The following is a 23,926-nucleotide window of genomic DNA, read 5'->3' on the forward strand; positions in this document are numbered from 1 at the left end:
CCATTTGAAAAAAGAAATAATATTTTAAATGAGAAAGAAAAAACTGTCAACCTGGAGTTACATACTTATCAAAACTACCTTTCAAGAATATAAAGAAAGAAAGACATTTTCAGACAAACAGGAAACTCTCATTAAAGGAAATTTTAAAATACGTCAGGTAGAGGAAAATCCAAATGGGAAGTGTAAGATGCAAGATGAAATGATAAGCAAAAAATGTGGTAAATATATAAGTAAATCTAAACAAAAGCTAAATTTACAAAACAATAATAATAATCTCTTATGTGCTTAGAAGTAGAGTAAAACTGAAATAATGGACATCAACACCATATTTAGAAAGGAGAGTTAAAATTAAAATATACTTGGGTTTTGTATTGTTTAGGAAAATGACAATAATATTAATTAACTTTTGATTTTGGTAAGTTAAACACAAATAGTAGTAAAGTAACAGAAAAAAATGTATAAATTCTACATTAGAGGCAAAAATGAAGTGAGAAAAATATTCAATCAATTCAAAAGAAAGCAAGAAAAATAAACATAGAGAAGATCAGACAGAAAGTACAAAGTAGGTTATTGGAAACCAATTCAATTGTATCAGAAATATAGGGACTTCCCTGGTGGTCCAGTGGTTAGGACTGCTGAGGGCACAGATTCGATCCTTGGTCAGGGTACTAAGATCCCACAAGCCACATGTTAAAAAAAAAAAAAACACAACCCTATATCAGAACTACAATAAATGTAATTTATTACATTCTCTATTTAAAAGAACATATTGTCAAAATAGAAAAGTAAATAGATGTCGTTTACAAGAAATAAGTCTAAAACATATTGACACAGAGAGGATAAAACAGTAAAAAATAAATCATGCAAATATTGATTCCCCCCAAAACTACTACAGCACTTATAAACTTGAATGCATATGAAAATACAGTTTCAAAATATATAAAGCAATAACAGAACTGCGAGGAGAAATAGACAAATCCAGGATTATTGGGTTGGCCAAAATGTTCATTCTTACAGAAAAACCCAAACGAACTTTTTGGCTAACCCAATATTTTAGGAGATATTGACACACTGTTTGGGGAATAGCAAGATTAAATAAGCAACAAAATTTTTAATAAAACAGAGATATAAAAGATTTGAAAAACACACCAATCTTGATATAACAGAGATTAGATAGAAGATGATAAATATAGATGATAGATAGATAGATAGATTAGAGATAGATAGACAGATAGATGGATAGTTATAGGTAACTAGGTAGGTAGGTGGAGGGAGATGATAGATAGTTGACAGGTAGATAATCAATTAATATTCATAGCATTCAACAGTTGAGAAATGCACATTTTCTTCAAGTGCACATGGTATATTTACAAAAATTGTCCACATATTAAGAGACAAAAAAAAGAGAGAGAGAAAAGTCTCAACTGCTTTTATTTTATTTTATTTTATTTTTTCAACTGCTTTTAAATGATTGGTATTCTGGTATCTTACAAACTACATTCTCTGGCCACAATGTAATTAAGTTAGAAATCAATAACAAACATGTAAATTCAACAACGTACTTTTGAATAACACCTGTCAAATAAGAAATCATATGAATATTAGAAAACATTTAAAACTGAAAGATAATAGAAGGCTATATATCAAAATGTAATGAAATGTTAATTTGACATAGAGATAGAATAGTAAATATTAATATTAGGAACAAGAAAGTATAATTTAATGAACCGAGCACCAGGCTTGAAAGAACAATAAAATATACCCAAAGAGGGTGGAAAAAAGAGTATACAAAGGCAAAAGCAAAAATTAATGAAAAATAAGCACATACAATAGAGAGAAAAGTAATGTCTAAAACTGGTTCTTTTGAGAAGGTCAATTTTAAAACTTCAGGCAAAAGTAATCAAGAAACACATGAGAAAAGACATGAATAAGTAATTTAGGAGTAAAATAGAAAACATAACTTTAAATGCTGCAGATATTAAAAAGGCAATACAAGGACATTATGAGCAACATTATACCAATAAAGTTAAAAATTTATATGAAATGTGCAAAATCTTAAAAATGTAACTTACCAATACCAAGGAAAAAGGGAAAACAGAAAATCTGAGTGGTCTTATAACCATTATAGAAACCGAACCAACAGTTAAAACCTTCCCACAGAGAGACCACCAGAGCTACACCAAGTATCCAAGAGAAACACAATCCTAAATTTATTGACTCTTCCAGAGAAAAGGCCGTAGACTCATTTTATGAGGCTGGTGTAAACCAGATACCAGAATCCAACCACAGAAGTATACGAAAATTAAATTACAGACAATCTTTTTTTTCATGAATGTAGATGTAAGAAATTCCTAAAGGGCTTCCCTCATGGCTCAGTGGTTGAGAATCTGCCTGCTAATGCAGGGGACACGGGTTCAAGCCCTGGTCTGGGAGGATCCCACATGCCGTGGAGCAGCTAGGCCCATGAGTCGCAACTACTGAGCCTGCGCATCTGGATCCTGTGCTCCACAACAAGAGAGGCTGTGAAAGTGAGAGGCCCGCGCACCACGATGAAGAGTGGCCCCTGCTTACCACAACTAGAGAAAGCCCTCACACAGAAACGGAGACCCAATACAGCCAAAAATAAAAATAAAATAAAAATAAATAAATAAGAAGACCCCAAGATCACTATTACAGAAAAAAAAAAAAGAAATTCCTAAAAACATATTAGCAAACTAAATTCAGCAAAACATATGAAAGCTTATCTATCTTGACCACATTGAGTTTATTCTAGGAGTGTGAGGTTCATTTAACACTTTAAAAAATCAACAGATGAAAGCCATCCATTAACAGATCAAAGGAAAAAAAGTCATAGGCTTATCTCTAAGGTGCAGAAAAAGCATTTCATAAAATTTAGCATGTATCCATTATAAAAACTCTTAGCAAGGTAGAAATAGAAGGAAATTTACTCAACCTGATAATGCGAACTTATAACAGTGTTTCCTTAAGATTAGGAATAGTGAAAGGCTCACTCTCATCACCTACACTGAACATCGTACTGGAGGCACCAGAGGGCAGAGAAAGGCAAGGGGGGAAATGTCAGCATTGGACAAGAAGAACCAAAACAGTCATTACTTGCAGACAACATGACTGACAATACAGAAAACCCAAAGAATTTACAGATGAATCATTGCATTAATAAGAGAGTTTAGCAAGATTACTGAATTAAAGGTCAGTTTCTAAAATTGCATTTCTTTATACTAACAACAAATGTTTAAAAAGTTTACTTTTACAAGTATCATTGAAATGTGTCCTGAGAATGTGAAGTCCATAGGAATAAATCTAAGAGAGGAAGTAGGTGACCTCTATGGACAAAATTAGAAACTTAATTAAAAGACATTAAAAAACCTCAGTGATGTATGTCTTTGACGCGCTCCAATCAAAACACAGAAGTGGTTGAGATGTGTGTTTTGTTGTTGTTGTTGTTGTGTTCTGTTGGATTTGTGGTTGTGTAACTTGATCTGTTTCTAATATATGTTTCTATCAATAATATTTGCATAGAAGCGGAAAGAGTAAGAATAACCAAGATAGTCCTGAAGAAGCAAAATTAGGCGAGAAGACTTAACTGATCATAAGATACTAAGAATTATTCTTTATCTCCAGTAATTAGGCCATGAGGTATTGGTACAGGGGGAGGGGAAAAGACAAATGGAAAGGAGAGGGAACCAAGTAACAGACCCACACATACAAGAAACCTAATTTATGACAGAACTAACATTGCGCTTGTTTGAGAAAAGCTGGACTTTTGAGGAAATAAAAAATGCATTTTCCATACATCTTGATCTTTATCGGGACTTCCTAATCTTGGCCATTGGTGCTGGGGTCTCTGAGCCCACCGGAGGGCTCCTGCCATCTGGGACCTAAGGAGGTGCCACTCTCCATGGTGCTGTAGAATCTGAAGGCAAGACTAGGGTGGTTCTGAAGGGGGTGGAAACTGCAAACTGGCTGTGGCTGCTGCCACAAGAGGGAACTGTCGCCACTCTGGCAAAGAAGCATTGCCAAGTGATGCTCCCAGGAACAGAGAGACCACAGGAGATAAGGGGGCAGCCCCTTCTCCCCTTCCAGCCACGCAGTTGCACTGCAGTGCCCAAGATGGACAGATCCTAAAAAGGAGTAACTGGCTAAGCAGAAATGCGGTTTGCAGAGTCCCAACCTCAGCCTCACAAGGTTACCCCTCCCCAGGTGACCTGAACCTGCATGGAATTCTTCCCCCAGAAACTGGGGAGCTCGGCTCCCAGCACTCACCACCTCCCTCAGCCTTTGCCTTTTCCAGGCACGTGGAAGGCCCTGGGACACCAACCTGCTGGGAGTACATTACCAGAACCCAGAGGTCTGGGTGAGGAGCTGCAGTCTTGTGTGACCAAGAAACAGCGTCTCTTCCCATTCAATGTTGAGATTGACCCCAGGAAACTGGGATTGAATGAAAGCTTGGGCTTTGCTCCAGCAAAAGTAGACAAGACCTCACCAGAGGCTGGTCAATCAAAGCACTCATCACTGTCAGATACGGTTCCTCCAGGTCCTGTATTCTTGGAAGCTGCTGATGTCATCTCCACAAAGGGATCATTAGCACAACAGCCAATAATACCACGTTTGCTCCAAAGCAGCACTGAGTTAGCAAAGCAAGCAGAAGATGTCAGTTTCGATGGTCAGTGCTGCCAGTTATAGAACCCAAACCCCAGATCTCTGGCATTACTCCCCCAGTGGGGGGAGAACAAGAGAGCTAGAGAGGGTGAGGGTGCCCTATAAGGGTGCTCATCCTATTAGGAGGGCCTCACTCTTATGTCCCTGAAGGAGTGTTCAGAACGTGCCACCCCAAAAGATGCCCCTTTGGCATATTGAATATTTTGAGCTGAAGACATTTGAAAAATAGCAAATGCAGAGAGAGGCTTTCTCTGAATTCCCTTAATCTGTCTAAAGGCCAAGCCTCCTCCAAAAGGAACGCAATTGTCACAGATCTCCTCCTTGGGTGTTTATCAACCAGGGAGAATTGACTCCTTATAGGGGAATTGACCGGAAGTTACACCACATCGAGACAGACGGTCACAAATCATCACACCTCCCATCAATGCTTCTAGGGCCCCATTCTTCTTTCCTGAAAATCACGTACTCTCCTCCAAGTGGCTTCCACCCCTCCTCCCCTTCCCCTATTAAAATACTATATAAGCTCTCAAATCTCACCATTCTTTTGAGTATTCACTTTTTTTCATGTGATGTTCTAGGCACATGATATTAAAAATTAATAAATGTGCATACCTTTTCTGACTGTTGTAAGTTTATTTTGTAGACCCAGCTATCAAACCCAGGAGAATAGAGGCCAAATCCTTCTTCCCCTATAGCTTCATCTAACCCTAATTACCTCCCAGTAGCCCTCTTTCCAAATACTACCACACAGGGTGTTACGGCTTCAACATATGAATTTTGGAAGGACGCAGCACTCAGATCATGACAGGCAGAGTCCCTCTGTTTCTTGCCATCAAGGATTTTCCAGGCCCTCCCAGCCCAGCACCCAACCCCTTCTTCAAGGATAGGCCCCGCCCACCTCCTTTATGATTCACATGGGACCCTCCACCAAGTTCATGGAATCTGTTTTATAAGTGAAATTCTGTGGAGGACCGGGGTAAGCTGACCCACAAATATAGGTGGCACAGGCTCTGTCCTTGTGGATAGCACATGGAAAATTGATGAGAGGCACTTGGCAATCCTTCCCCTCTCATCCTCCAGAACAGAGTTCCACATTCCACTGTGGACCTCTCGATTCAGCACTGCACAGGGTTTCTTAAAACTTCGAATTACTTGCCCATATTTAAAACTCAGGAGACATACCAGAAAATATCTGGATTTTTGGATTCCCTTGGAAAATTAGAACAGCCAGAAACTCTGGCCGTTTGTCTCTCCTGACTTGCCAGAAGCAAGCGACGGCTGCCCACTTTAGGTGGTTCATCCTCCTGTCTGACCCCAGCTTTCCCTCTCCCCATCACTTCCCTCCTTGACACCCTTGTCACCTGCCATTTATCACTGCCTCTCCACTGCTTCTTGTGGAAGATAAAGAGCTAGACCAGGAGGTCCGTGCATTTCAAGAAGTTTGGGAGAGAGCATGCCACTTTGTGGAAGGAAAGATTGATCCTACATGATTAACAAGCAAAAAAATCTGTGCCAGGAGAATATAGGTGAAGATGTCATTGTGAAGTGAATAGTTGTCAGCTCTTACAGTCTACCCAGGTCACTAAATGTGATGCTGGCTTGGCCCTGCTGAGTGTTTGGTCCTGCAAGAGCTGTTCTAGGATGTCCATTATCCTGGCCACCAATAATTCAAACTCAAGGTCAGCAGTTAGTGCCCAAAGCAGGGAATTCTGTATTTTTTACAGAAGGTGGACTCTGGGGTCTATATTCTACATACAGAGAATTAAAACACAAGGACTTTTTCATGACAGGTAAGTATCCTGCTTTGTGTGCCTTGGAGGTGTGTGGCCAGGAATGTCTGATTCCCTGTTCTGAGAACACAGGAAAAAAGTCTCTAAGAGGTAGAGCCATGATATCTCAGGAAACAGTTAGTAAATATCCCAGAGGTATGTTTTCACTAGGAGGGTCTGGCAGGACATGAATACAGATTCGGACGTCTTATTTATCGAGCAGTGTTGGCCTGCCCACCTCAATATGACTTCTCACCATTTCTAAACGAATGGAATGTACTAATTTGCTTTTCACCTACTATCCTGTGCCTTCCCAGTCCCACTCAGCTTCTTCATAAGAGTCACTGCCACCCCCCAAACCATCATGAACTGCCAGAAGAAGGCAGAGGAGGAAGAGAGGTAAAGGTCTCTAAAAGGCAAAGAAGTGTAATAACAGCGGGTCTCGGCGTTTCCATGTACAAAGTGTGTGCTCAGTAAGGTAGCATGTGCTGAGGACATATTACTTATTTAACCCTTGCAACGTCTTATGTCACGCTTTAGTCAATGAGAAGGCCCAAGCCCACGGTGGCCATCAGTGCCTCTCTATTCCTCAAGAAAGCTAAGCTCTGAGCCACTTCAGGGCCTTTGCACCTGTTAACACTTCTTTTGGGAACACTCTTCCCACAATCTACAAATGACTGGTTCCTTCCTACTCAAAGGTCACCTCCTCGCAGTCTGCCCTGCTCATTGTGCCTGCCTCCCCCTGCCCACCTCCCTCAGATCACTCCTTTACAGTTGTCCAGTGAGTGTCCATTGGTTGAACAACCCTTGACTTTCAGTCTCCTGTGGTTCTTGGGATTTTAATGTAACTTTCTGCTCAGGAAGCTCTCTGAATTCAAAGAACTAACCTGGACATCAAGCTCACACTGACGAGTACAGAATTCAAGGTACTGTGCTGTCTAGGGCCAGTAGGAACTACCAGTGTTATCATCCAGCCCCATCTACCTCATGAGCCCGCACACCCCCACTGTACAAATGCAGTTGGCTTTACAAACACCTCCAGGAAAATGCAGAAAGGGAAGTGAAGCCTAGGAAGGTATGTGGTATGGGAAAGGCCCTCCAGCTCTTCGGCCACAGGCATTATGGTAAAGACAACGGAGGTGACCATGGAAATGGGAGTGGTGGTGATGATGTAGTCTTGGGGTTGAGGTGGGGGCAGGGCTGCTGATGGTTATGGTAGTGGCAATAGCCTTGGTATTGGGGTGGGTGCTGCTGCTGCCGATGACGGCAGGGTGGTGACTTGCCCAGCTTGGGGTTGGGAGGTGGTATTGATGATGGTGGTGGCAGTGGTGATGGTGGGAGTCTTGGGGTTGGGATGGGGTGCTGATGGTGGTGGTGACAGTGGTGATGGTGGAAGTCTTGGGGGTGGGAGGGGGTATTCATGATGGTGGTGGCACTGGTGATGGTGGGAGTCTTGGGATTGCGATGGAGTGTTGGTGGTGGTGGCAGTGGTGTTGGAGGGAGTCTTGGGGTTGGGAGGGGGTATTGATGGTGTTGGTGGCAGTGGTGATGGTGGAAGTCTTGGGGTTGGGAGGGGCTATTCATGATGGTGGTGGCACTGGTGATGGTGACAGTCTTGGGGTTAGGATGGGTTCTGATAGTGGTGATCGTGGTGTCTGATGGCAGCAGAGAGGCAGTGGGGATGGGGATGGAAGGATAAAGGTGATGGCATCACATTTAGACTCTTGCATCTAACCTCAGGTCTTTGAGCTGAAAGAGCCACCTGGTTCTCTCCCACAGGTTTCTACCTGTCACTACCCCGTTGAGATAACCTAGCAGTATCCCCAATTCCAAGGCCTTTGGTGACCACTTCAATCCTTTAGTACACTTGAAAAGACTCGGGATGTATTGGTCAAGGAATACACAGCATTTAGGTGTGAAAAACCTATCAGATGGTGAGGTTCTGGACAATCTGCAACATTACAGATCTGGGTGCCAACTCAGGGGCTCCATCAACCCCACCTCCTCTCAAGCTTCCTTCCATCACACAGAGTATAGAGAAGTCAGCCAAGGGATAAAACTGCTTACTGTGCATTGTTCCAAGGCAGCTGACCAACAAAGTATAAATAGCTCAGCCAGCACTGGTAACAGCCAGCCGGAATAAGCAAGCAGAAGAGGTTGGTAATCTGCTGGTGGAATCTCAGGCCTGAGAATGTCACCCCAAATGACCTAAGAGCAGACGATGCCCAGATATATAACAAGGCCAACTGCTGAGCAACAGAAGGGGGCACACATGATCAAATGGGGGGCTTCAAGGGGCCTATCTGAGCTGGTTAGATTCAGTCAGTAAGTACTAAACAGATCAAATCAAATCAAATTAAGCCAGCCCCCACACCTACGGTCAATTAATCTTTGACAAAGAACACCAGAATATGCAATGGAGAAAAGACAGTCTTTTTGGCAAGTGGTGTTGGGAAAGTTGAACAGTCACATGTAAATCAATAAAGTTAGAACACACCCTCACACCATACCCAACAATAAACTCAAATGGCTTAAAAACTTGAATATAAGACATGACACTATAAAGCTCCTAGAAGAGAACATAGGCAAAACGTTCTCTGACATAAATCATAGCAATGTTTTCTTAGGTCTGTCTCCCAAGGTGACAGAAATAAAAATGAAAATAAGCAAATGGGACCTAATCACACTTATAAGTTTGCACAACAAAAGAAACCATAAACAAAACAGAAAGACGACTTACGTACTGGGAGAAAATATTTGTAAATGATGCAACAGACAAGGGATTAATTTCCAAAATATACAAATAGCTCATACAACTCAATAAGGGAAAACAAACAACCCAATTAAAAAAAAAATGGGCAGACCACCTAATAGACATTTCTCCAAAGAAGACATACAGATGGCCGATAGGTACGTGAAGAGATGATCAACATTGCTAATTGTCAGAGAAATTCAAATGAAAACTACAGTGAGGTACCACTTCACACCAGTCAAAATAATCACCATTAAAAAGTCTACTAATAACAAATGGTGAAATGGGTGTGAAGAAAAGGAAGCCCTCCTACACTGTTGGTGGGAATGTAAACTGGAGCCACCACTATGGAAAACAGTGTGGAGGTTCCTTAAAATACTAAAATTAGAGCTACCATATGATCCAGCAATCCCACTCCTAGGCATATATCCAGAAAAAACTCTAATTCGAAAAGCATCCCAAGGTTCATAGCAGCACTATTTACAACAGCCAAGACATGGAAGCAAACTAAATGTCGTAAAAAAGAATGAAATAATGTCATTTGCAGCAACATGGATGGACCTAGAGATTATCATACTAAGTGAAGTAAGTCAGACAGAGAAAGACAAATATCGTATGATATGACTTGTATGTGGAATCTAAAAAATGATACAAATGAACTTATTAACAAAACAGAAAGAGACTCACAGACATAGAAAACAAATTCATAGTTACCAAAAGGGAAAGGTGGGGGAAGGGACAAATTAGGAGTTTGGGACTAACAGATGCACACTACCATATATAAAATAGATAAACATCAAGGACCTACTGTATATTAGAGGGAAATATATTCAATATCTTGTAATAACTTATAATGGAAAAGAACATGAAAAGAATATATATATATATATATCTGAATCACTTTGCTGTATGACAGAAACTAACACAACATTGTAAATCAACTATACTTCAAAAATAAAATAAAATTTTTAAAACAATTGTCACCCCCGACCTCAACCACCTTACGAAGAGGGAAGAGGTTTGGGAAAGAATATGAGAGAGTGACCAGGTTTGGTCTATTTTCAGCAGAGGTTGGGAAGAGTCTGCAATCACTTATTCATTCTTGATTCATTTGCTCTTTCTACCTACATTTCATTCCCATGGACATTCATTTCTTCTTATTTCATTTGCTCAATAAGTATAACCCTTAGCTAGATGTTCTAGGAAATGGAAACAGGACTTAATAAGAGGCAAGAGCCCCCTGACTTTAAACTGTGAAGTGGGCGTAACGAATATCCCCCCAGGGGTGTAGTTTGTGAATGTAGTAGGAAGTCAGGGGGTTGGAGGGAAGTTAGCAGGGAGGTTTCCTAAGGAGGAAGAGCATCAGACTTTCCAGCTGAAAGAATGTTGGCAGCAAAGGGGTGAACACGGAAATGAGCAGAGTGTGTTCCAGGTGAACTGCACAGGCTCAGGTAGGACCTTGAGAGCAGCTGGCACTCCAGGCAGAGATAAGGGGACAAAGGTGGAGATTCACATCCTGAGCCCTGAGCCGGTGCTCTGCCCACTCAGGCCTGCCCCCTTCCCCTACTCCCCGCCCCCCCTTGTGTGAAAGAGGCAGAGTTTGAGAACAATGGGCTCATTCACCTGAATTACCCAGGGGGAATTTCAAAATTGTCACCTCAGACTCTAGCATCAGAATCCCTGAAGTGGGCTTTCGCAGGTCAATTTTGGGGAAAATAACCCCGCTAGTGATTCTGACATCACCCATAATTAAGAAGCACTGCCCTGAAGAAACATGGAAAGGCCGAAAAGGAAGCAGATGGAGGACATGGCAGGATGCAGTTCCAGTGCTTAGCACTCTTGACTCTCAGAGTGTCACCTGGACCCATGCCTGACTGTGCGCTGTTTCAGCCTCAGCAAGCACCGCTGGGGTGCCTTCCACACTCCCTGGCTGAACCTGATTTCTTGCAGACGTGCAGCCTCCGTCTGAGAGCTGCTGCGGACGAGCCTGTAGGGCCGGCCAGCTCCCACTTCAAAGAGCTCCTGCTTCTGCCCCCTCAGAGCTGGCACCCACCGAAAACGTCGCCGCAGCTTCCCTGTGGGGAAGGTCTGCAGGGCTACATGCAGTACCTTCCAGTTGTCAAACCTCTGCCCAGGTCAGACTTGGATCTCTCATCCCTTCCCACCCACCCTGGAAATACTCCGCCCTGGATCCCACTCCAGGCTCAGTTACGCGGCCCCCGGGGGACCCTGGAGGTGGAACCAGAGCGCAAGGGATGTCAGGGCCCAGAGCCCCGCCCATGACAGGGCCACCAGGGTTTTTTTTTGGGGGGTGCGGTGGGGCAGGGTGTAATTCAAGTTCCAGCCCTATCTTCCCTGTGACTCACAATGTCTTCATCAGTACAGTGGCTGGCTGCACTCTGAGACCTCCTGGGTCCCTCAGCTCCAGGATCCCATGTGAAATGTAAAAAACTGCAGTCTTGGGGCTGCCAGCACTTTCTCAGTTGTCTTTTGGCCACTGGGCCTCTCCAAACAGAGGCAGACTTTTCAGTGGAACTTTTAGTTTTGCCATAAAGCCTGAATCGTCTCCTAGAAAAGAAGAGATGAACCAACGAGAGGTATACTGCATAGTTGTGTAAGAGGCCATCTGCCCAGGGATCAAGAACATCTTAGGGGACACCAAGGACATGTATGAGAGGAGCCAGGGCAGGAGGTCAGGACAGGGTGCTGTGGCTTTTCTTCCTGACATTGTGTTGGGGCCCTGGAGACTCAGCAGGGGATCTCAGGGTCGCAGGCTGACGTAGAAGAAGACCCCTGGGAAGGGCTTCTGGACACAGTAGTGCCTGTTTGTTTATTGGTTGTTTAACTGATTGAGTGAGCTGGAAAAAGGAATAGATATGCATGGTTAAAAATTATAAGTGCAAAATTCAGAAAGTTTACACCAAAAAGCAACTCTCACTTTCAACCTCATGCCCCGTTAGTCCACACGGGACCCAAAAAGGTTCTTCCTTAGATATTCTGCTCATGTGCCTGAGACTCAGCGTGGCCCTCCCCTCCTCTGTGTGTCATCTCCCAGGCCATGCCCAAGCCTCAGAGGAGTCTTGTAAGCTGCTCCAGCATGGTATTAGTTGTGCTTTGGGGACACAAGGGAGGAGTCTGTGTCCATGCTCAGGGAGGGAAGGGTCAGGGCGGTGGTCAGAGTGCCCAGAGAGCAGCAAAGGTGACCAACAGACAAGACCACACACCAGAGAAAGGGGACAAGAGGTGGCCAGGTTGGTCTCTGGGGATTCTCAACAGCACCCCACAGAGTGACTGCAGTTCTAGCACCCCCCCCACTTCCTCACATAAGGGCCCCCGTACTCCATGGGCACTGGGCCGGCTGCTAAAGACCACCTGAACGCTCACAGAAAACACCAACAATAGTGAAAAACAAAACAAAACACCAGCAAGGATACCTGTGCAGCTCCAGGCTGAGCTCCTAGACCAGGGAGAGCCTAAATTAAGAGCAACTCCCTCCTGAGAAATCAGGCACCTATGCAAATTCAGTCACACGGAGAAACTGGGGGTGGCGGCTAGAGAGAACAGAGAAGGGGCTGAGGGTCAACAGGTGACAGGAAACCTTTAGTCCTTTTTGGCAAATCAGGCGTAGGGGTAACGTGTGCACGATCAGGATTAGCGGTAATGCATGCAAAGAACTCCCTCACTGTCTGGCTCCTAGCATCTTTCAAAAACAGACAGCTATTAGTTGCGCCTAATGGCTCAGCACTGCCACTTGAGAATGTTGCCTCGTGGCTGATTAAGCCCCTGATTCACTCACGATCCCAGGGAAGCACCTGGGGGCCCCCTTTCTTCCTCCCATAGGATCAGCAGCCTTCTCCATCTCAGTGGACCTTGGACCAGACACTCAGTAGTTTGTTCCTGAGACCCACGGAGTCTAGCTGTGATGGAGGATGCTGACTCATTGGCACCCCTATTCCTTTAAAAGGATTCTCCCCATTGTTGTGAGAATTCCATTGTGAATCCCAATGGGGAGACACAGAAATGAACCCTGCAGGATTGCTGGTGTGTGGGATGTGACTGAGGGCCACCCCTCCCCGCCTTGCTCTCCACGTGCACAGCCCACTTGGCTCCAGTGGCGGAGAATGGCACACTCCACCTTCCCATGCTGCCTGAGGAGTTCTGGGCGCTGGAGCCAGACTTGGCCAATGACAACATATTGGGACTTCTGCTGGGGCCTCCTGGGAAAGGAGGCTTTCTCTACTATAAAGAGTGGCTGAGAAGGTGCCCTCTCTTCTGCTGTCTTCCCTCAACTGTTGCAGGAAGGGGGATCCCTTTCAGGGTTCAAGAGTGAGCTCTTGTCTAACACTCAGAAATGAATTGTCTGAGGAGACACATGTGCTGACCAAGTAAGAGACTTTATTGGGAAAGGAAGCCCAGGTGGAGAGCAGCAGGTTAAGGGAACCCAGGAAAACTGCTCTGCCACGTGACTCACAGTCTCAGGTTTTATGGTGATGGGGTTAGTTTCCGGGTTGTCTCTGGCCAATCATTCTGACTCAGCCTCCTTCCTGGTGGCGCACACATCATTCAGCTGAGATGGATTCCAGCCAGGAGGATTCTGGGAGGTTGGTAGGATGTATGGACTGGCATCTCCTCTCTCCTTTTGACCTTTGCCGAATTCTTGTGGTTGGCGGTAGCTTGTTAGTTCCACATTCCTTACCAGGACCTCCTGTTGTAAGAGAACTCATGCAAGTGGTTGCTATTGGGCCTGGCCAGGATGGGCGGTTTCAGTCAGTGGTTCCCCTAACACAACCACTGGGGAAACATCCCTGGTTGGGAGAGGATGACTGAGGGGAATGATGGAATATGCCTGGGTCTCCGAGGATGTCTGGAGCCAGTGCACAAACTCTGAGACCACTCGTGGCTCTGCTTCTGCCTCAGCATATGGTATAATTCCTTCTTCTTAAAGCCATTTGCAGCCGGAGCTTCTTGCTTTCAGCCCAAAGCATCCTGAGAGATTTTTTTTTAATATGTGTCTTCAGATCCTTCCTCCTGGCCTTCGTTCCCTGCTCCTCCCTCCCTGAGATGAGGCCCAATCCCTCACTTGTCCCTTCCTGCCCGTCACAAAGGCTCAGGACACAAAGTGTCAGATCAGAGCAGGAGGTAAGAGCCAGCCCAGCGATCCAAGTTTCCAGCGTAACGTGCCCCCCTCCAAAAAAATCACTGTAAAATAAAATCTGACAATGTCCCTCTTAACCCAAAAACTGGGTAACCTTCTAGTGGGTGTTGAGCCAAAAGACACAACAAAGCCAACGATCAGAACGAAGCATTTATTACTTGCAGCAAGTAAGGAGAGCACAAGGGATCTTTCCCAAAGCAGTGTCTCCCCAAACAGCAAAACTGGGGACCTTTTAAGCTAAGGGTACGTGCATGTTCATGAAGGGGCTTGAGCAGAGGAGAATTCAGCATAGAATTGGGGCAAAGGTCGACAGAGTCTAAGCTTTAGTTGACTGAAGTCAGGAGGGTCAACGTCATCTTTCCATCCTCCACCTGGGTGGGGACCTTGGTTCCTGCAGAACTCAAAGACTGTATCAGATTATGAGGTATATCCCTCGAGGAGGAACTAAGACTCTGTTTTATCATTGAACTATTGTTTCTTGACTGCTTTTCCTTTGTTCCTGCATTCCCTCACTTTCCTTAAGACCACTGATTACTGAGACCTGTTCAAGAACAAATGTTGTTTCCAGGCTTAGATCCCCAAATGGCTCAGGCCAAAATGGCTTCTCTTATGTCAAGGAAGCCATGCCTGGTTCTCTTTCTCCAGAGACCCCCTACCCTCTCTGCTTACATCCCTTTTGCACATAATCTCCTATAGCAACTTCCTATTTCCCACAAGAAAAAGCCCAAACTTGAGCTCCTTATTGGATCTCACTGTAATCTGACCCTACAGGGCAAACCTACCACATGTGGAAATGCATTCTGTGTGGGCTGAGAACTCAGAGGCCAACAGGAAGTGGCCACCTCCCCTGGGAGCTCCGGTTTTGTTCCATTCTGTGCATGATGTGTGCACTGGTACTCTGGGGCCTCGAGGGAAATCACAGGAAACTTCACACAAAGGCAGCCTGGGGATGAGTCGTGAAGGATGAGGGTTTCCAAGCCAACCATAATAACGCCTGATACCACAGATATGAGCCCGGGGCTGCCTTCGTGTGGCTGGATCCTCTACCAGGAATCACACTTCTCTGGGCCCACATGCCTGACACCTGCTCTTCCTATGACACCCACAGGAGCTCCTTCCCACCCTGAAAACTTCGTTGGCCCACCCAAACCACCTCACTCCTGCCTTTATGCTGTCAGAGGACTGAGGATTTCTCTACCACTATAGGCATTCTGCGTTATTATTCAGAAGACTATTGTTCAGATAAATGTCTGTCTCCCACAATGTAAGGGCAGGGACATGTTTTTATTCACTTTAAAGTCCCCAGAGATTAATACAGAGGCTGCTGGAGACTTGACATGCTATGTAAGTTTGAGTGGAAAGAGAGGAAGAAAGGAGCGGGGGAGGAAAGGGAGGAGGACAGGCCCACACTCTGGCTCCAGTTGACTGGTCTCCTAGCCCTTTTGAAACAGGAGGGGAGGGAGCAGGGCACAACCTTTAAAAGAATGACATAGCCCTTGAGGATATGGCATAAACTGGTTAGGAAAAACTAGGTCCAAGATGGTGAAAGATTCAACTTCTAGTCGACCTTGAGCCTCATTATACGGTTATTGTAATACATCAGCATCTAAATGACATACTCACAGTTGCCATGACAGTTCCGAGGCAGACCATAAAAGGTCAAAAAGTGGGGTGGTGGCCCATTCCTGGATATCCCTGCCCCTTCCCTGAAATAGTTGGAATAATCCTGCCACTCATTAGCTTGTAAAGTTACCCAACTCATAAAAACTAACCACCCCATATTTCGGTGCCTCTCGCCTTCTGAGATGGTCCACACTCTGTCTGTGGAGTGTGCTTCTCCCTTGGCGGCTCTCACTTTCCTAGACAAGCCCATGCCCTGGGGCCATCTCGTCTTCTGAGCTGGACCACATTCTGTCTGTGGAATGTGTATCTCTCTAAATAAATCTACTTTTACTTCTATCACTTTGTCTCTCACTGAATTCTTTCTGTGTACAGACACAAAAGAACCTGCGCTTCATTAAGTCCTGAGACCAGGTGTTTGATCTCAATGAAAAGACAGTGGGTTCAAGTCCCAATCTGGGTTGTGGGGTTTCACTTTTACGAATTTGAGACATTTTTGGTCAGGTATTAACATGTCAAAACCTTCACACCTTAGCAAAACTAAGTGTTGCATTTTTTCTTTTTTGATGACAAGGGGCAGCCACTGCAGTCAAGTTCCTAGTTGCTAGGAGGAAGCCTGGGTAAGGAGGCAAGTGCAGCTTGCATGGGCCCTGGGAGTGCCCATGGAAACCCCTCCATGTCCTCCTGGCTCAGGGCTGCAGCAGGACTAGGTCAGATTAACTGCTTCTTATCCTGAGGGCAGAAAGGCTGCCACTGAACTGGAAGGACCATAACCGGGTAGGGCTCTGGTGGGGATGTTCTCTGGTAAAAACCAAGGTGGCACAGAAAACATCTCAGTCTGGTCACCAGAGTTTCTGGAGAAGTACAAAACCGTTCATTCTTAAAATCTCTAGAATGCCAACTAGGGGACCTCACCCTGAATCATAGCTTCTTATATGTGCCAGAGTGTCCAATCCGCCTTTTGGGTTAAGATCTCCTTTGTAAATTAAATGTTCAAGTAACATTTTCACCAGAACAGCTTAATATCAGGGTCCCACTGGAGCATGCTTTAAACCTACAAATGGCACTCATGGAAACCCTAGAAAAGGAGACAGAGCTCTTTCCCCCTGAGGTCTACAAAAAGGTAAGGCAAGAAGTGGGGGCTGATGGCACTCCAGGGAAGGCCAAAAACGCAAGACCAATACAAATCCCGTGGGACACCTAATCTAAAACAATATCCTCTGAGACAAGAGACCCGCAAGGGAATTCAGACAATTCTGTAGAAGTTTTTGAAAACAGGACTGATTAAACCTTGCAGGTCCTCATATAAAAACCCTATCCTCCCAGTCAAAAAGTCAAACTCAGCAGAGTATCACTTTGTCCAACATTTGAGGGCTATTAATGTAGCAATCCAAGACTTACACCCTGTGGTGCCTAATCCACACACTGCTCACAACTATTCTGGGAACATATGGCTGGTTCTTAGTCCTGGACTTGAAAGATGCTATTTTCTACATTCCTACTTCAGACTAATCACAGCAACCTTTTGCTTTTGAATGACAGGACCCAAAAACACAGGTAGCCCAACAGTATTGTTGGACAGTCCTGCCTCAAGGATTTAAGGATTCCCCTACTTTGAACGGGGACCTTCAAGATGGCGGAGGAGTAAGATGTGGAGATCGCCTTCCTCCCCACAAATACATCAAAAATACATCTACATGTGGAACAATTCGTACAGAACACCTAATGAACGCTGGCATAAGACGTCAGACTTCCCCAAAGGCAAGAAACTATCCACGTACTTCGGTAGGGCAAAAGAAAAAAAGGAAACACAGAAACAAAAGAATAGGGAAGGGACCTGCACCTCTGGGAAGGAGCTGTGAAGGAGGAAAAGTTTCCAAACACTAGGAAGCCCCTTCACTGGTGGAGACAGGGGGTGGCAGGGGGGAAGCTTCAGAGCCACCGAGGATAGTGCAGCCACAGGGGTGCAGAGGGCAAAGCAGAGAGATTCTCACACAAAGGATCAGTACCAACCAGCACTCACCAGCTTGAGAGGCTTGTCTGCTCACCCACTGGGGCAGGTGGGGTCTGGGAGCTGAGGCTCGGGCTTCAGAGTTCAGATCCCAGGAGAGAACTGGGGTTGGCTGCATGAACACAGCCTGAAGGGGGCTAGTGCACCACATCTAGCTGGGACGGAGTCCAGGAAAAAGTCTGGACCTGCCTAAGAGGCAAGAGACCATTGTTTCGGGATGCACAAGGGGAGAGTATTCCTTCCTTGTCTGCCCACAGAAGGCAGAGCACACCTAAACTTCTCCAAAGACAGGCACGAGCCACGGCTATCAGCTTGGATCCCAGAGACGGGCATGAAACCTAACGATGCTGCTGCAGCCACCAATAATCCTGTGTGCAAGCACAGGCCATTATCCACACCCCACAGGAGCCTGTGCAACCCACCACTGCCAGGGTCCCATGACCCAGGGACAAGTTCCCTGGGAGAACACATGGTGCTCCTCAGGCTGTTGCAACATCATGCCAGGCCCTGCCGCCACACACTTGCCTGAATTCCAGTTATAACTACCGTTCCCCTCTCACCCACCCGCATAAGTGAGCCAGAGCCAGCTAATAAGCTGATGCTTTAACCCTGTCCTCTCTAGGCAGGAAAAGATGCCTGAGGGTGACCTACACGCAGAGGTGGGGCCAAAACCAAAGCTGAACCCCAGGAGCTGTGCGAACAAAGAAGAGAAAGGGAAATCTCTCCCAGCAGCCTCAGGAGCAGTGGATTAATTCCCCACAATCAACTTGGTGTACCCTGCATCTGTGGAATACTTGAATAGACAACAAATCATCCCAAAATTGAGATGGTGGACTTGGGGTTTGCCGCCTGCAACTGATTTGTTTCTGCTTTTTATGCTTACCTTAGTATAGTTTTTAGAGCTTGTGATCATTTGTGGATTTGTTTATGGGTTTCGTTGCTCTCTTTTTTATTATTATTTTTTATAATTTTTTAAATTTATTATTATTTTTTTATTTCTTTATTTTTTTCTCCCTTTTCTTCGGAGCCGTGCGGCTGACAGGGTCTTGATGCTCTGGCCTGGTGTAAGGCCTGAGCCTCTGAGGTGAGAGAGCCAAGTTCACAACATTAGACAAGCAGAGACCTCCTGGTTCCAGGTAATATCAATCAGCGAGAGCTCTCCCAGAGATCTCTGTCTCAACAATAAGACCCAGCTCCACCCAACAGCCAGCAAGCTCCAGTGCTGTATGATCCATGTCAAAAAACTAGCAAGACAGGAACACAACCCCACCCATTAGCAGAGAGGCTGCCTAAAATCATAATAAGTTCACAAACACCCCAAAACACGTTACTGGACATGGCCCTGCCCACCAGAAAGACAATATTCAGCCCCAACCACCAGAACACAGGCACCAGCCCCTCCACCAGGAAGCCTACAAAAGCTAATGAACCAAACTTACCCACTGGGGGCAGACGCCAAAAAAAGAAACGGGAACTATGAACCTGTAGCCTGTGAAAAGGAGACCCCAAACACAGTAAGTTAAGCAAAATGAGAAGACAGAGAAATAAGCAGCAGATGAAGGAGCAAGGTAAAAACCCAACAGACCAAACAAATGAAGAGGAAATAGGCAGTCTACCTGAAAAAGAATTCAGTGTAATGATAGTAAAAATGATCCTAAGTCTTGGAAATAGAATGGAGAAAATACAAGAAACATTTAACAAGGACCTAGAAGAACTAAAGAGCATACAAACAATGATGAACAAAGCACTAAATGAAATTAAAAATTCATTACAAGGAATCAATGGCAGAACAACTGAGGTGAAGAATGGATAAGTGACCTGGAAGATAAAATAGTGGAAATAACGACCACAGAGCAGAATAAAGGAAAAGGAATGAAAAAAATTAGGACAGCCTCAGAGACATCTGGGACAACATTAAACCCACCAACATGTGAATTATAGGGATCCCAGAAGAAGAAAAGAAAAAGAAAGGATCTGAGAAAATATTTGAAGAGATTATAGTTGAAAAAAATCCCTAACATGGGAAAGGCAATAGTCAATCAAGACCAGTAAGCACAGACAGTCCCATGCAGGGTAAATCCAAGGAGAAACACGCCAAGACACATATTAATCACACTATCAAAAATTAGATACAAAGAAAAGATATTAAAAGCAACAATGGAAGAGCAACAAATATAATACAAGGGACTCCCCATAAGGTTAACAGCTGATCTTTCAGCAGAAACTCTGCAAGCCAGAAGCAAGTGGCAAGACATATTTAAAGTGATGAAAGGGAAAAACCTACAAACAAGATTACTCTACCCTGCAAGGATCTCATGCAGATTCGACAGAGAAATTAAAACCATTACAGACAAGCAAAAGTTAAGAGAATTCAGCACCACCAAACCAGCTTTACAACAAATGCTAAAGGAAATTCTCTAGGCAGGAAACACAGGAGAAAGAACAGACCTACAATAACAAACCCTAAACAATTAAGAAAATGGTAGTAGGAACATACATATTGAAAATTACCTAAAATGTAGATGGATTAAATGCCCCAGCTGTAAGACATAGACTGGCTGAATGGATACAAAAACAAGACCCATATATATGCTGTCTACAAGAGACCCACTTCAGAAATACAGACATATACAGACTCAAAGTGAGGGGATAGAAAAAGATATTACATGCAAATGGAAATCAAAAGAAAGCTGGAGTAGCAATACTCACATCAGATAAAGTAAACTTTAAAATAAAGAATGTTAAGAGACAAAAAGAAGGACACTACATAATGATCAAAGGATCAATCCAAAAAGACATAACAATTGTAAATATTTATGCACCAAATATAGGAGCTCCTCAATACATAAGGCAAATGCTAACAGCCATAAAAGGGAAATGGACAGTAACACAATAATAGTAGGGGAATTTAATATCCACGTTTACAAATGGACAGCTCATCCAAAATGAAACAAAATAAAGAAACACGAGCTTTAAATGACACATTAGACAAGATGGACTTAACTGGTATTTATAGGACATTCTGTCCAAAAACAACAGCATACACTTTCTTCTCAAGTGCTCATGGAGTATTCTCCAGGATAGATCATTTTTTGGGTCACAAATCAAGCCTGGGTAAATTTAAGAAAATTGAAACTGTATCAATATCTTTTCTGACCACAATGTTATGAGACTAGATATCAATTACAGGAAAAAATCTGTAAAAAATACAACACATGGAGGCTAAACAATACACTAGTTAATAACGAAGAGATCACTGTAGAAATCAAAGAGGAAATCAAAAAATACCTAGAAATGAATGACAATGAAAACACGGCGACCCAAAGCCTATGGGATGCAGCAAAGCAGTTCTAAGAGGGGAGTTTATAGCAATACAATCCTACCTTAAGAAACAAGAAACATCCCAAATAAACAACCTAACCTTATATATAAAGCAATTAGAGAAAGAAGAACAAAAAACCCAAAGTTAGCAGAAGGAAAGATCAGATCAGAAATAAAACAAAAAGAAATGAAGGAAACGATAGCAAAGCTCACTAAAGCTAAAAGCTGCTTCTTTGAGAAGATAAACAAAATTGATAAACCATTAGCCAGACTCATCAAGAAAAAAAGGGAGAAGACTCAAATCAATAGAATTAGAAATGAAAAAGGGGAAGTAACAACTGACACTGCAGAAATACAAAGGACCATGAGAGATTACTACAAGCAACTATATGCCAATAAAATGGACAACCTGAAAGAAATGGACAAATTCTTAGAAATGCACAATCTTCTGAGGTTGAACCAGGAAGAAATAGAAAATATGAGCAGACCATCACAAGCACTGAAATTGAAACACTGACTAAAATTCTTCCAACAAACAAAAACCCAGGACCAGATGGCTTCACAGGCGAATTCTATCAAACATTTAGAGAAGAGCTAACATCTATCCTTCTCAAATTCTTCCAAAATATAGCAGAGGAAGGCACACTCCCAAACTCGTTCTACGAGGCCACCATCAACCTGATACCAAAACCAGAAAAAGATGTCACACAAAAAGAAAACTACAGGCCAATATCACTGAAGACCATAGATGCAAAAATCCTCAACAAAATACTAGCAAACAGAATCCAACAGCACATTAAAAGGATTATACACTGTGATCAAGTGGGGATTATCCCAGGAATGCAAGGATTCTTCAATATATACAAATCAATCAATGTGGTACACCATATTAACAAATTGAAGGAGAAAAAACCATATGATCATCTCAATAGATGCAGAGAAAGCATTTGACAAAATTCAACACCAATTTATGATAAAAACCCTGCAGAAAGTAGGCATAGAGGGAACTTTCCTCAACATAATAAAGGCCACATATGACAAACCTACAGCCAACATTGTCCTCAATGGTGAAAAACTGAAAACATTTCCACTAAGATCAGGAAAAAGACAAGGTTGCCCACTCTCACCACTATTATTCAACATAGTTTTGGAAGTTTTAGCCACAGCAATCAGAGAAGTAAAGGAAATAAAAGTAATCCAAATCAAAAAAGAAGAAGTAAAGTTGTCACTGTTTGCAAATGACATGATACTATACATAGAGAATCCTAAAGATGCTACCAGAAAACTACTAGAGCTAATGAATGATTTGGTAAAGTAGCAGGATACAAAATTAATGCACAGAAATCTCTTCCATTCTTATGCACTAATGATGAATAATCTGAAAGAGAAATTAAGGAGACATTCCCATTTACCACTGCAACAAAAAGAATAAAATACTTAGGAATAAACCTACCTAAGGAGACAAAAGACCTGTATGCAGAAAACTATAAGACACTGATGGAAGAAATTAAATATGATACAAACAGATGGAGAGATATACCATGTTCTTGGACTGGAAGAATCAACATTGTGAAAATGACTATACTACACAAAGCAATCTACAGATTCAGTGCAAGCCCTATCAAACTACCAATGGCATTTTTCACAGAACTAGAACAACAAATTTCACAATTTGTATGGAAACACAAAAGACCCTGAATAGCTACAGCAATCTTGAGAAAGAAAAACGGAGCTGGAGGAATCAGGCTCCTGGACTTCAGACTATAATACAAAGCTACAGTAATCAAGGCAGTATGGTACTGGCAGAAAAACAGAAATATAGATCAATGGAACAGGATAGAAAGTCCAGAGATAATCCCATGCACATATGGTCACCTTACCTTTGATAAAGGAGGCAAGAATATACAATGGAGAAAAGACAGCCTCTTCAATAAGTGGTGCTGGGAAAACTGGACAGCTACATGTAATAGAATGAACACACTTCCTAACACCATACACAAAAATACACTCAAAATGGATTAAAGACCTAATTGTAAGTCCAGATATTCTAAAACTCTTAGAGGAAAACATGGGAAGAACGCTCTTTGACATAAATCACAGCAAGATCCTGTTTGACCCACCTCCTACAGAAATGGAAATAAAATCAAAAATAAACAAATGGGATCTAATTAAACTTAAAAGCTGTTGCACAGCAAAGGAAACCATAAACAAGATGAAAAGACAACCCTCAGACTGGGAGAAAATATTTGCAAACGAAGCAACTGACAACAGATTAATCTCTAAAATACACAAGCAGCTCATGCAATTCAATATCAAAAACACAAAAAACCCAATCCAAAAATGGGCAGAAGACCTAAATAGACATTTCTCCAAAGAAGATATACGGATTGCCAACAACCACATGAAAGGATTATCAACATCACTAATCATTAGGGAAATGCAAGTCAAAACTACAATGAGGTATCACCTCACACTGGTCAGAATGGCCATCATCAAGAAATCTACAAACAGTAAATGCTGGAGAGGGTGTGGAGAAAAGGGAACCGTCTTTCACTGTTGGTGGGAATGTAAACTGATACAGCTACTCTAGAGAACAGTATGGAGGTTCCTTAAAAAAC

General features: G+C 43.3%; 1 long non-coding RNA gene across 2 annotated transcripts in view; it reads right to left on the bottom strand.

The window, feature by feature from the left end:
* Positions 1 to 280: 280 nt before the first annotated feature.
* LOC149748601 (uncharacterized) overlaps positions 281 to 23,926 on the bottom strand; it is a 35,299-nt gene continuing 11,653 nt past the window's right edge. The window contains exon 4 of one of the 2 annotated variants that reach the window (XR_016394189.1): positions 281 to 668. This is a non-coding gene — a long non-coding RNA (uncharacterized LOC149748601). Of the gene's footprint in view, positions 669 to 13,469; positions 21,098 to 23,926 lie in introns of those variants that run through there. The other variant, XR_016394188.1, reaches the window with a different exon arrangement.

This window comes from Delphinapterus leucas, chromosome 8, assembly GCF_059928025.1.
Source record: "Delphinapterus leucas isolate spDelLeu-1000000601 "Yukka" chromosome 8, BTC_Dleu_Yukka2, whole genome shotgun sequence".
NCBI classification, from domain to species: domain Eukaryota; kingdom Metazoa; phylum Chordata; class Mammalia; order Artiodactyla; family Monodontidae; genus Delphinapterus; species Delphinapterus leucas.